At 42.5% G+C, this 14,831-nt stretch overlaps 1 protein-coding gene across 3 annotated transcripts in view; it reads right to left on the bottom strand.

Moving 5' to 3' along the window:
- rai1 (retinoic acid induced 1) overlaps positions 1-10,075 on the bottom strand; it is a 67,479-nt gene extending 57,404 nt beyond the window's left edge. For 2 of the 3 annotated variants that reach the window (XM_081609950.1, XM_081609949.1), the window contains exon 1: positions 9,261-10,075. The gene's annotated coding sequence lies outside the window, so the exon portion shown is untranslated. The remainder of the gene's footprint in view (positions 1-9,260) is intronic. The other variant, XM_017306187.2, reaches the window with a different exon arrangement.
- Positions 10,076-14,831: the final 4,756 nt, after the last annotated feature.

The raw sequence follows: 14,831 nt of genomic DNA, 5'->3' as shown, positions 1-14,831 counted from the left end.
AGTCCACCTCTAAATGATTGAAACTGTAGCAACAGCAGCAACAACACCAAAGGGTTTGGAGTGTGATACTCAAAGTCTGGACATAAATCAGATTGAGATACTGTGGCAGCACAACCTTAAACAGGTTGTTCATGCTCATAAACCTTCTAATAGCTAAATTACAAAGAAAATAAATAAAAAAATAAGCAAAGCAGAGGCAAACTAAGTTCTTTCACAGAGGTTATAGATGTTATGCTTGGAGAGTGATAACTTTTTCATCTAGGGTCAAGTTTTGTTCATATAACAATCTAAATCATGGTTAAATTTCTTTTTTTCTGTATTTACTTTATCCAATACTGAAATGTATTTGATAATCTGAAACTACATTTGATAAATTGCAGAAAGAGAAAAAATCTGCAGGGGGGCAATTAGATTTTTACACAACTGTAAACAGAAATGAGCTAAAATAGCAACGCAGGGCGAGAAACGGTAGCAAAACAAGCCGAAGCAGTGTCAGACAGAGAGAGACCCCATTATCACACTGGCAGCTGTTTATTTATATTGTCCGCTGCCCAAATTTCAATCCAGCTTCCTTTCTATCACCACAGCAACACCGTATTGTCAAACCCTATCAGCATGCCAGCGAGGCTGCTATATGCAGATCTGGCATCGGGCCGTTGCTTACTTCCAGATCCCACATGCAGAGCAGCGTTCATTGGTTTCACCACCTGGCTGGCTTACTGTGTGCCACCGGTTGCTATGGAAGCTAATTCACAGGCAGGAAACTCACTTTGCAGCACAGACACAAGCAAATCACAGGAGGAGCCGTCACGTACACAAGGATTGAAGAAAATGCTCACATGCTGGCCTGCAAAGCTGGCCAAAAACCAGATTTGAGTTTCAGGGTATTGCAATGATACTTGAAGCAGTAAAAATATCCAGTATTGAAAATCAAGCATCACACGCATTACTACCACTGATTCATCACTCTGAAAAATATTTATATGTACTTTTACCTCATTTTTGTTGTACTTTTACTGTGCTTTTGGCCACCTCTGTCGGTCTGTTGGAGCCCTAAGTAGCTGATTAGATTGCCCATGACTTGGGCCGGCTCTGCTTCAAAAGATATAAATTTTATGTACAAGAACAACACAACACCATCTATGTCAGTGAAGAAGATGGAAACAGATAGCTTTTTTTTTTTTTTTAAATCTGTGAAAAGTGTGGCGTTAATCTGTACTCAACCTCCCTGAGTCAACACCTTGTACAATCAGTTTCTGCTGCATTTACAGCTGCAGACCTTTTAGTGTATGTCCGTACCAACTCTAAGCATCAAACATCTGATAAATTTACAGATTCTTCTTTGCAAAACAACTCCAGCTCAGCCAGATAGGATGTGCTTCCACTACCCATGTACAGCTTGGAGGTGATGATGGAAAATATGAAAGTGAAAACCAAAAACAGTCTGCTGCATTTTAAGTCATTATTTCAGAGAATGTCTTAAATCTATCTGCAATAAGAAAAATCACTACAACTAAAACACAGAATTCATACGTACCTAAGATAAAGAGTGCAGAAATGCTCACATTTGTAAAAGATGAATTTACCCACAATAACTGTAAACTTTTAATTAAAGCTCAGATCTCATCATCTTTCGTTATTTGCACGTTTTCCTAAATTTAGCAAAGATAAAATTGGAGGAATCATTCTCAAAGACAATACAAAGCGAAATAGTTTTTTAGCAACTTGCTGTTTGTGATTCAGACGTGACTGATCAGGTGAGGTATGTGAGGGAGAGGATGTTTTTTTTTTTTTTTGCATGTCTCGTTCTTCAACATTTCTCTCTCGCTGCGCCTTTTATCTTTCCTCTCACTTGTTCTTAATGCTGCGTTATGTAACCGCAGCAGCTGTTTGAAGTCGCAAGAGGATAGGAATATGGGTAGAAAAGTTTTCAAAGTGCTGCTGCTGCCACTGATCAGAGCACAGGGGAGAAGCGAGTGACAGTGTCTGCTTCCAAAACAAACGCCTGGTCCCATCACACATTCTGCCTGTGAGCTTCAGTTTTTATACCCAACTATTTGTTGTTCTTTTCAACAAACATGTGAAAATCTGCATGTCTGACAATTTGCGTATAATGTGTGTCAAACTATATACGCAGGAAACTACAGGAAGGTGCAATACCACTAATGTCCACAAGGTGAAAGATCCAAAACAACAAAGAAGGAATTACCCTAAATTTTACTTGAGAAAAAGACTGGGACATACTAGTGATATCAGATATTTAGTATTGTTTATTTGTTTGTCACATACACATTCCAGTCTAATTGTAAGTTCACTTCTTAAAGGAACAGATGAAAAACTAAAACATTGATGTTTTGAAGCAATGACAATTGAAAAAGGTTTAAAAAAAAAGGAGAATTTAAAAAAAATTTGGGTCATTTATGCATGGAACGGGAAAACAATAACTGCACTAATCAATAGGCAAACGATCTGAATTGACCTATTTTCAGTCAATCAATCAATCAATCAATGAGACTTTACAATCTAATAAGTTAAACAACTAGATTAAAATGTCCGAACTGAAGAAATTCACTTAGAAATGAGGAAACACAAGATGTGGCATATTATATTTTTGAATTATTAGACACTTAAATTAGAATATGTTACTGTAGAAAGAAACCATACAATCTATAATGAATTAAATGTAATCTAAAATAATACTAAAAAACCAGGTACAAAGATGAACAGTATCAATGATATTTTAATAAAAGAACTAACTAAACATAACATTTTAAAAAACAAACAAACATAACATAAGATAAAATAAAATAAAATAAAACATAGATTCCAAAAAAGATGTTTCCTTTGCCTCTCCTGGCTGATATTCACACAAAATAGTAAAAAATATTGTTTCTACTCATAATTATTATTTAGATCTACTAAAATTGAGACCTACAATTTTTCAATCAGTCCAGTCAGTGTTTTGCACTGGCCAGTGGAATGAACTCTTTTAAACTGTTTTTGTGTGTGCTTAAAAAATAAGTTTAAATTTAAATAATCTTGTAATTCCTTTATTTTCTGTTGGATTTTAAACTGCTCTCTAACAAACCTGAGGCACATTTTGAATATACTGAATTCTCCTTTATGTTTTCTAGACCTTATAAAAATATATTTTTTAGAAAATTGGAGAGGGAAAAACTCTGGTCAGTGTATCTCCACTTTTAAATGATGTATTTTATTTTATTTATTTTTTTGGTCTCTGAATTAGCTCATCTCGCTTTCGGTGCCTTTTCCCTTTAAGAAAGCTAACCAGCTGCTGCTCTCATTTCCCTGCACACTCCCACACATTGATGCGTTCGCACTTAAGTACCTTAAAACACACTCTAAAATTACTAGATTACTATAATTACAGCCTCGCTTGGTGCTGACAGCTGTACAGGCGACTGGATGTGTCCCACATATGCAAAATTTGACCAAAAACCTTTAAAAAAAAATGCAGATACAATTCTCCACACGGTAGAAAAAAGGGGAGTGCGATTGATGTCACCGCCTTCAGGTGCATCATTGCCCCTTGTTCCCGCTGTGATTATGTATTTCCTCACAGGAAACGCACACACGCAGCACTGAGCCATTAACACACACCTGTATGTGTTGTTTTTCACGCGTGACGTATACGGACTATTCCATTTGAACATTTAGCAATTTCCAAACCCAGCATCCTGCTAACAAGCTGTCATTCTCATGGAAACACTGTTTTGCAAAATTTAGTGCACACAGTCACATGTGAGGTGCCTTTAAGGCCTCGCGCAGACACTTATTAGCACGGATACACACCAAATGTGTTGATTACTGATCTTTTACAAGCACTATTTATTCCTCTCTAATGAGACACATGTGATCAAATACTCATCAGCGATGAAAGATGGCCCACCACCACCCCTCGACACCCCTCCACCAGCCTCCTCCTAATTCTGCCTATCAGCAGGCACGGTGTAAAGCGTTGTTTTGATGCAGTGAGGCTGGGATGAGACGATGAAGAGGTAGAAAACAACTCGGAGGAGAGGAAAGAGGAAGGAAGACGGTGAGGGACGTGAAGGACAGTTGATGAACTGCACAGAACTGGACACCAGCCAGATGCTTTTAATGAGCAAAGTGCTGCACCCAACACCTCACACCTAATTGTACACACACACACACACGCACACGCACGCACACACCCCCCCCCCACACACACACACACACACACACTGAACCATACACATTGATGCAGGAAGCTTATTTTTGCCTCCCATACTCTGCAGCATCCCGCCATCCAGCACTAAGTACTCCCTCAAGATCAAACAAGCAGCTCACAGTAACCAGCATACAGATGAGCCTTTCTCCCGTCCTCCTTCTCCTCCTCCTCTTCCTCCTCCTCCGCCTTCTCTCCCCTGCAGTAACCTCTTGCTCTTCCTCTCCCCCCTTCCTTCCCTCTCCTCTCGCAGAGGGGAACACATCGGCCATCACTCAACAAACACACTGCGCTGACACTGCCCGGGATAGTCCAATAAAAACATATTACCTGCAAACTGCATTAAGGCCCAAGTGTGGGCCAGATGCACACACAAACACGACCTGCGCGCGCGCGTGTGTGTGTGTGTGTGTGTGTGTGTGTGAAGGGGCAACTGTATGTAATCAGATCTAGGTTAGCAGAGATAGCATTCTGTTCACTGGAACAGCATGTACCCGCTCTGTCACACTGCATCCGATCTGAGGCCCCCGGATATAAACCGTGTGTTCTTAGGACGCTCATAAAGATGGAGGCCGAGCGTCTGAGATGACGAGAGACCAAGATCTCTCTCTCTCTCTCTCTCTCTCTCTCGGTTTGTCCTTGTGTTTGGGCTGCGGGTGCGACGTCGTGTTGCCAACACCATGTGTTTTACACTTTTGCTCGTGGTTCACAATGAAGCGACAAAAACACACTTTTGTGTTGGCAGTTTTGAAGTGCTGCGTTATTTTTCATAAACACATAAGCTGCCGCGTGATTATGCAAGCCGCAGCGCCTCGCAAAAATTATCAATGCAACCAGAAACTATCTTGTATTTTACTGGGATTTTATGTAATACACCGAGAGTTTGTGGTTTTTGGACAAAATCTGAAAAGTGTGGGGTGTATTACCATTGTAGAAAGTCATTTGTACAAATTACTCCCAGCGGACAACATTCATTACTTTCTCAAATCCAGATTGCTTGAAAGAACAACTTTATTCCAAGTTGAGCAACTCAGACTACAAGTCTGACTTGTGATGTCGGTATCAGTCCAAGTCTAGACTTAAGCCTTTGTTTTCTCGCTTTAAGTATGACATGAATCTAACTTGCAGTCCTCTTTGGTGTGTACTTCTAAATGAATACTAAGTACACCCATGTGGCAAATTTGTCGTTATTTTCTCATCAGCACTTTTTTTCTTGGAGAAAAAAAAAGCAACCCCGCAGCATGATGCTGCCACACCATGTTTCACTGTGGGTAAGAAGCACTTCTGGAGCATCTGCTTTCTGTGCAAACTTCTTATCAGTTTAATGGGTCAAACTTGAGAAGAGCGTGAAAAACTGTTTTTCCTTCCTGAGATGTGGATATCTGCAGGGTTGCTATTGACGTCTCGGTTGCTTACCTGCTTTAAACTTCTCTACAACTTTCTGCCTGACCCGTCTTCTGTTGGCTGATGATGCTGTTAGTGACCTAGTCTTCTCTAACAAACACCTGAGACCTTCAGAAAATACCTGTTTTTGTCCAGATATAAAATTATGCACAGGTTGACTGTATTTAGTACCGTCTGACGGTGATTCAATAAACTGGATTTTATCTAGGGGTGTCATAACAAGGGTAGGGGCTAAAAACAAATGCATGTTGGACTTTTTAGATCGTTAGCTGTAAAAACACTTAAAAGTCATATTGGGTTTTTTTTCCCACTTGACAATCGTGCATTATTAGTTTGTTTTGTTGCGGAAACGTGACAACGTGAGAAAGTCGCCGGCTAATTGATTCGTTTCACATCATCTTTCTTCCGCTTGTAGAAACTATAAGCCCTCCTTGTGCTGCTTTCTGGGCAGAAATTCAAAGCACAAACCCACTGCAGCATGCAGAAGCCCGGATTACCAAATGGGGTCATTTACCAGGTTTTGCAGCGTAGCAAATACGTTGAGAAGTTTAATAAATTGAGGCTGCCGGTCTCTGGGCGAAATTAGCACACACTGTTTTCCACCCGCTGCAGCCCTCAGAAAGTTCACACATCTCTTTGCACATGCTAAGCTGAAAGGGAGCAGCTCGGTTTTGCTTGCATCACAAAAATCGGCGGAGATCATTTACTAACACCCAAAGAGAGATGATTTTAGGGAACCCATTTGTAAAAAAAGGAAACACAAATTGTCAGCATCCATGAATAAAAATGAAAGGCTGTGAGTCATACGTGGATGTGCTGTTCCCCCGTTTGTGTTTGTGGCACTTTTCTCTAATGAGGGACAAACATTTAGTTTTCTTTTTTTTTTTTTTGTTCCGTCTATCTCCCCGTTTGCCTAATAACAAGCCCAAAAAGATGACCGTGAGCCATCTGGGCAATTACATGGGCACTTGGGGGCTTATAGTGTGTTGCTTGGAAACACACAGACACAAACGGAGAAGTTGGTTATAATAGATGCAAAAGCAACGGAGCGAGCGGATCTAAATGCAGGTGCAGATACACGGACAGGCGGGGACATCAGGGGTAAAGAGGAGAGACGACAACCGGGCGTTGGGGTCTTAAAGAAAAGCAGCTGATTTTCCCTTCCTCACGTATTTGTTTTGATCTGGAACAGAGGAGCGGAAAGGAGGACGGACGGAAGAGGAGGCGGAGAAGAGGAGAGAAGCACAGAGGGCAGCCTTCGCTTTTCATTTCACCACAACAGCATGTCTCCAATTTCAGCATGCCCTTTACTGACCACCTGAGAGACGAACAACAACAACAACAACAAAAAAACAAAACACCCGCTCTCTGCTTTTTCCAACTCTCCTCCCGATCTTGGTGACGCTTCCTTTCATTGTGTTGCATCATGCAGGAGGGAGATGAAGTTGGGCGCTCCTCTGCATTTTGATGTCGTGGTCTGTATCCGTGATTGTGCATTTGGCGTCTTATCGACCTCTTTTGACACGCCAAACTTTGCTCCACGTATCGTTAGGAGACACGCTCTCTCCACCATCAGCTGCACGCGAAACACCAGCGAAACGGGGATGTTTATTGCCGTTATCGCGCTTTATTTTACACAAAAACATCCATTCGTACAGGAGCCTCTCAATTTATCAGAATACAGGTGAAAGGATAATTTGTCCCAGTAATCCAATCGGACAATTGAAACTCAAATATGCAGATTTGTTGCACAGGGAGGATTTCAGGTATTTATTCGTCTTCATTTTTGATAGATATGGCTCACAGTTGATTAAAACTCCACATTTTCAGAAAACTTGAATATCACACAAGTAATAAGTGGATTTTTATGACAGAAATGTTGGCCCGCAGTGACGACCACCATATGGACTCAATACTAGATGCTCGTCTTGCATTAATTACTGAATCAATGCAGTGTGGCATGGAGGCGATCAGCCTGCGGCACCGCTGACACTGATCTTCCTCTTGAGAATACTCGAAAGATTCTTTATGAGGTGCAGGTCCGGGTAGTTTGCTTGCTAGTCAAGCAGAGTTATGGCACGGATATTAAACCAGACACTGATGGTTTTGGTTGTGCTGAATCATACGGGGAACCAGCATTTCCATTAAGCTTTTCAACAGAAAGAAGCTGGCTTCCTTATGTCATCACCCACAGCTTGAATTTTGGATCCCGCGTTCCTTCACTCTGCCTCCAGATCCTGGGATCTTGATTTCCAAACGATTCTTTTGCTTGAGCGCTACAGTTTATCCTTCCACTAAACTTTTCATCATTATTCTCGGACACAGCCCTCTGAGCGTAGCGAGCTTCATCAGCGATGACCTTTTGTGTCCAACCGTCCTTGGCAGTGACTGATTGCGTGGGCCACAGCGCCAAATTTCAGCATTAAAAATCCCTTTTATGTCGTTCTTATGCGATACTCGAATTTCAAATATCATTATTTCATTATCTGTAAGCAGTATATATTATAATTTATAGAGACGCACCAGTATTGCCTAATTCCGTTTTCCCAGGACACACACACACGCACGCACACACACACACAAAAACACTATCTCACCCGTTTTCTCTCCCAGACGCTTCTCTATGCACCCTCTCTCTCTGCGTTATCTCGGCCGTCACCCTCCCCTCCTCCCTGTTGCGCTGCGCACCCACACACGCTCTCACATGTTCTCCACCTCCCTTCCAGCCTTATTTACTCTCCCTCTCCGTCACACCTCTTTCTTTCCATCCATCTCTCCCCCTCTCGGATCCTCTCCTTTCCTGTCTCCTCCGGGTCAGTGAGGCTGTGGGGCAGCATCACTTTCAGTCAGCTGTGACACTGCAGTCTCAGAGCAGATTTTTTATTTATTTTAATGCCAGTATAGCAATAAAAGCTCCATCTGAAGTGAGCTTTTGCAAAAAAAAAAAAAATGTATGAGTCAAACCGTACGTAAAGGGGCAAAACATGTAAGACCACGCTGTACTAAAAATAGCATGCAAGTCAGAGAAACTCCTCAAAAGCAAGCGAGAGAAATGCACAACATAAATTCACTCCTTCTCATACACGATGCACATGCGTGTGGGTGTGTGTCGGATCCCTGCTTATGCAATGGTCAGAGTAAACAGCCATGCTATGACACATCCCTGCTCTGACTTATAGTGCCGTGTTGTGAGGCTACGTAACACACGCTCGACATGCCGACTGCTGCAAGGGAAGAGTTGAGGCTTAAAAAGCTCGCATCCTTCCCACATTCATGTGTTTATAGAGCTGCTTTTCCATGCTGGTTGTTTGAACAGATGCTGGAGGAAAACAAGGTCGAGGCAGGTGTCGAGGAGTGTATGTGTGTGTGCGCGTGTGTGCGTGTGTGTTTGTGTTCGTGTGGGAGGCAAATGCTCTGCCCCAGCAAAATGAAAATAGAACGCAGTCCCAGGAGAGAGCCGGCTGTCCTCTATTTGGCTTGCAGATGTACACACACACACACACACACACACACAGACAGCAAGACAGACACACGCCCCCCTTTTTTTTTGGATTTTTTGTTTTGTTTGCATTCACTGTCCTCACTTCCATCTGCATCCCCTTCCCCAACAACGTTTGGAAACAAATGACAGGTGAGAGCTCTGTACCTGTGTTGGGGTGGGGGGCGGGGGTCAGCCGTTCTCTCCTCCTTTTTGTAGTTCTCCCTCCTAAAGCCCTCTTGTTCAGCCGGTCTGAGCAGAGGCGAGCTGAGCAGAGGCGAGCCGAGCCAAGCGTACGGCGGCGAGGCTCAATCCTTTCACCCTGCGATGCTGAAAATGGCACCAATATTCCCTGACAGCAGCAGGCTTCCTGCCTCTCTCTCTCTCTCACTCTCTCTCCCCCTCTCTCTGGCGCTCTAGCTTGCCTCACTCCTCGGCTTGTCTGCTGCCATGTTGAGTGCACGTAGGGTGAGGGGCGGGCTCAAAGGAGGGGAAAAGGAGGAGAGAGAGGCGAGAAGGGAAAGGAGGAAACAGTGAGGGGGACTCAGGGGGATAAGAAAGCAATTAGAAGACAGACCCTCTTCCTTCCAGTCAAGAATATATAATGGAATTAGCTCTAAAAGTGTGTGTCTCTGTGTGGGTTGGAGGTCAGGGGAGGTTAGGAGAGGGAGGTGCTGGGGTGCCTTGTCTTGCAGCCTCTGCTGGGGAGTCTAGCAGCCACCAATTGCAAAACTGGGAGAGAGCAGATGGGAGGATGTGTGCGGAGTGATTGCAATCGTCCTGCAAGTGTGCGTGTGTGGTGTGTGTGTGGTGTGTGTCAGGGCTGGAGAGAGAGACAGAGAGAGAGAGAGAGAGAGAGAGAGAGAGATGGAGAGATTGCTGATGTGCTGTTTGGAGGGAGGAGGCGGCTGCTTCAAAGCCTTCCCCATCTCCGGTTTTTTCTCCCTCATCCTCCTCTCCCTGCTGTGCGTGTGTGTGTGTGTGTGTGTCTGAAAAAAAGAGAGAGAGTGGCGAGGAGGTTGCAAGCCTGTTTTGGTTCCGTTCTCGTTTTTTTTTTTTATGGCTGTATATTAATGTGAATGTGTGTGTATGCGTGAAAAAAAAAAAAAGAAACTCCTTCAAATCTGTTTACTCATGTATGAAAAGAGATGACCATAATCCCAATGTGAGAGACGGTGATAGGAAAAAGATGAGTGGGAGCTCGCAATGTCTTTTCTGCGTTTAGGAGAAAATTAGATAACAAAAGGGGGGGAAAAAGCGGCGAGAACGCGTGTTTGTCCCCGTGTGAAGATGTGTGAGTCTGTCTTTTGATGGATGGGGACTGAGCCAGGCGCTGCATGAGGGAGATATGTGCATGTCACTGATTGTGCAATGAATGAAAATAGGAAAGGAAATGAGAGGCAGAGGAGGGGAGGAAGATTCTCCTCCCATTTGCAGCCGTCTCCGTCTGCCAAAAGCGCCACATTATAAATAAATTAATAAATTAATTAGTAGTAATTGTGACTAAAGACAGTCAGAAGGTCCCCTTAAAGGCAAAACTTGCCATGTGACAAGTGATGTAAGCTTCCTGCAACATCTCAGTTTTTATAGTCAGCCATCAGGTAGTAAGTTGCTGCAAATAGGGAGATGGGTGTGTGAGTGTAAAACGGTCCCTACTTAGATAACAAGTGTTTTTTTCTGTTGACAATCCTAATCTCCATGTGAATTCAAAAGATATACACAAAATATATACACATAATAAAAGCTAACAATATAACTAACAATGGATTAAAGCAAGTATGAAGGATTTTTTTTTTTTGTGGCACCTTTCATGCCTCCTCAAACTCCCCAGGGGGGAAGGGCTGCCCAGGTGCATCAGCGCCGCTCTCCTGTTTCAGTCTGCTCGCTCGAGCAGAAGGAGCGCACGTCGCAGCGTCATTTTGAATATCTCCCGCTAAGCCACCAGAGCAAAAACCCCCTAAAAAAAAAAAAAAAAAAAAATGGCGCTCGCGTGCAATAGAGGCGCTGACCCGTGATCGCTCCTGGCGCACAGACGCACGCACGCGACCGAGGGATGAGCGGCGTCTGCTCGCACCCTCGTGTGACAAACTCGCGCCGTTCAAGGGCGATTGATTCGGTGTTTAATTTCTCCTCCGGTGCTCTTGACGCAAGAGGATGCGCCTCAGTCTGACCTTGACAGCAGACTGGAGGTTTGCTTCTGTCGCCACGGACACACAAACACCAGCAGCGTTTCGTTAACGTGTCTGAATCTCATTCAGACTGTATCCATGGATTATATAACCGTCTTAATAACTCACAGGTTGAGAATGAAGTGTGTTGTTGACTTAAAAAAACAAAAAAAACAAAAAAAAAAACAAACAAACAGAGACACTATTTCTCATTGAAGCTACTCCTAAAACCAATCAGCCTGACCAATCACCTTGAGAAGAGAAACAAGGTGCTGTGGCCTTTGTGTGTATGTCTGCCATGTCATGGGCCTTCTACGCTTTTTTTTTTTTATCCCTCTCTTGGTTGCGCCGTCCTTAAAGCATCAAATCACATCAATCTAATTTAAAGGTAATGCTCTGAAGAGTATTGTGCAGCATGGAGCTCAATAACAACAAACTAACTGAACCAAGCAACGCGTATAGATGCAGAACTTGCTCGAACTCACGCGCCCGAATCATTTTGGTGTGGTTATCCTCCACGGGATGCAATTGTTTTGATCAATGCGAATCTAAGCTAGACGTGATTTTGCCTACAGCGCTGCCATCAATTGAGATGGACGGGGGTTAAACGCGACTGCTTCTGAAGTAGCGTTTGAAAGAACATCTAATCTCAGTTTAAGAGACACACACACACACACACACACACACACACACACACACACACACACACACACACACACACACACACACACGCACACACACACACACGCACACGCACACACAGGTGTGCACTATTTGGTTTGTAGAACATCATTCAGCATCTTTCTTTATTAGGTTCTTTTCTCCCAAATACAACCAGGCACAATGCAAAGGGCTTAAATTAGGCTACAATACAGGCATCTACAGGAGGAAGATGAAGGTAAGGCAGTGTTCAGCTGTCTAAACCTACTTTGCCAAAGAGAGCCAAATATATTTGTACAAATGTTGGTGTATATTAGAGAGCTAGAGAGTTTCAGATCATCTATATGTTTCATAATAGCATGTGTGCTTGCTTTGTGTAAATATTCTACTCTGGAGTCAGTTAAATGGTGTTTGCCATGTGAGTGACCCCACAAGGTTAGCAGTAGAAGAAGAACAAAGGAAAGGACGTAACATACAGGAAGTACCTAAGACTTCTCCAGTACGCAACTTAGCTAGCCCTGCTGTTGTTGTCGCACTGCCCTCCAGGAGATTTTTGAGCCAACCTCATTTAAAATATCAAATACATTTAGAAAGCCCACAAGATTAGTTTCTCTCAATAATCTCGGCTGTCCTTCTGTCACTTCACCTGCCTGCACTCTGCTTTACCTTTCTGCCTGGTGCTTTGATGGTTGAACTCAGGTACTTACTCTCTTCCGTCCTGTAACTCTCCCATCAACCTCCCTCTCATTCGCACGCAGGCTCTCTCAGTTTCGAAACTTTTTATAGAACTATTTTGCAGTATTAAAGCAGTGGCACAGATGTTTAAAATCCACTGAACGTACTGCGGTAATCCTGAGATCTTCTTGCAAAATACTACACTATCATTTGTAATAAATCCATGCTATTATTAAGACCTCTGGATATGAATGCGTTGTGCTTCAAGCCAGACTCCTTTATTATATTTGTTTGAGAAGTAAGATAGAAAATAGATTTCCTGTTATGTGGATGCAGTCAGAGTCTAAGAAGAACTTTCTGCAAGGCTCGTTGACTCAAATCAGTTTTACTGATATGGCCTCCAATAAGTTGGCATCTTATTCTTAGCTGTTGGTCGGCACTAAACTAAAGGACTGTTTTATTGATTATATCTAATTATTAAGGAAAACATTGAAATCTAGACTAAATAATTCCAGTCTGAGTAGAAATTTTATTAAACTTGTGTTTATTTGACTTGGATTTGCAGTTGAATGTATCTTTACTCCACTAAATACAATACATGCTAATTTTGTGGCCAAGCAATATCATTTTGTACATAAGCAATCTTTCAAAGTAATGGGAGTTTTGAACAGCTGCTTTTTTTACTGCCTGTAGCAGCTAGCTGTGCTGCATCGCTAACATCAGCTTCTACTTAAAAAGCAGTAAGGGGGGGGCTGGATTTCAGTGGATCTGTTAATGCTACAGCTAATCAAAATATGTTGGCATGCATCTTAAAGTGCATTATTCTTGCAGCAAGATTTGACTCAAATTCCTGCCTCACGATTAACTGAATATTTACTCCCAAAATGTTGAAGTATTTCTGCTGAACGTCTGTTAGATAATTTTGTTAGCATGTTGTTTACAAGTTTCCAAGAAACATCTATTCAAGTTACCTGGTGATGGATCAGGATCAGGATGAAGGTGAAAGTGGGGTTTGGTTGCAGGGCAGGAAGGGGTGGCTCTCTGTTGCCATAGAGGCAGGACAGTGGCGTTTGATGCTGTTACTAGGCAGGATAAGCTGCTTCTGAATGAAGTGAGACGACGTGGCCCGTGTGCTGTGGAGGGTAAACAACATCAAGGCTCAGTTTGAGTGATCCATAATTGTGTTGATACTTCTGACTGCTAGAAGAAGAAAACTTGCACAAAATTATTTAGTCTACAAAAAAGCTGTTAAGAATATATACTGTAAGACATCAATGACAAAAAGAAGCAAATGGCTTATTTCTGTTCATATAATTTCACAACTTCACTTTTGTGTTAGCACACAACCTCGTGGGTAGGCTATTAAGGGCTTTTCTGCCTATTTTTAATATTCAGATTTAATTTGAGCCAACAGGTGTCTTTCTGTTCACAAAACTGAGGAAGCTTTGCTAGCAGTGTTGTCGTGCTACCTTATTAAACTGAAGTCCAGTTAAAGTCTGACATTCAGCTTAGATTAAAGTCACAAAGAATACTTACGGCGAAACGCAAAAGTAAATCTCCGGCTATGATGTCAATTCAAGACAACAAAAACACGTCAGATGTAAACAAGGTAGCCATCTTAACCAAACTCTACCGCCACCAAGTGAGCCATGACTGTACTTCTTTTTTAATCAGAAAAGCTGCCCACTGGCTCCCTCTACTGGCAAAGAAACAGTATAATTGTTTTTTTTTTTTTTACTCTGAATTGGAAAAAGCGGAAGTTCTTAACATATATATATATATATATTTTTTTATGTTGCTGCCCTGATAAGTCATGTGTCCTAACGCAAAAACAGGATCAACAAATAAACATCTGATAAATTGACATTTCAAAATATACCCCAACTTTATGTAATTTACATCTTATTATGGCACTGCAGATGGGGCACATAATTACTAAAGTCAATCTAAGATGCTCTGCCTGGTTCTGTTCTGTTTTGAATCAAAAGGACCTGGTGCTGGTCTCTGTCACTGCAGTTTTACTCAACCTTTGATGGGGACATGATGGACCAGCAGCACCATGGACAGAGCATCTGTAAACCACAGAGTGGTCGCTGTGTTTCTTCAGCACCATGGACAGCATCATACGTTCCGCCCCCCCGCAACTAACAGCAATTTGCTACGCCCCGGGCATCAAACTTCACGCATCCCCAGCAACATCCACATAAAAAAAAAAATTAAAAAAAACGGTGGTCCC

This window comes from Poecilia reticulata, chromosome 8, assembly GCF_904066995.2.
Source record: "Poecilia reticulata chromosome 8, P_reticulata-male-v2, whole genome shotgun sequence".
NCBI classification, from domain to species: domain Eukaryota; kingdom Metazoa; phylum Chordata; class Actinopteri; order Cyprinodontiformes; family Poeciliidae; genus Poecilia; species Poecilia reticulata.
Note: the sequence above shows the minus strand (reverse complement) of the source record. Positions and strands in the feature narration are given on the sequence as shown.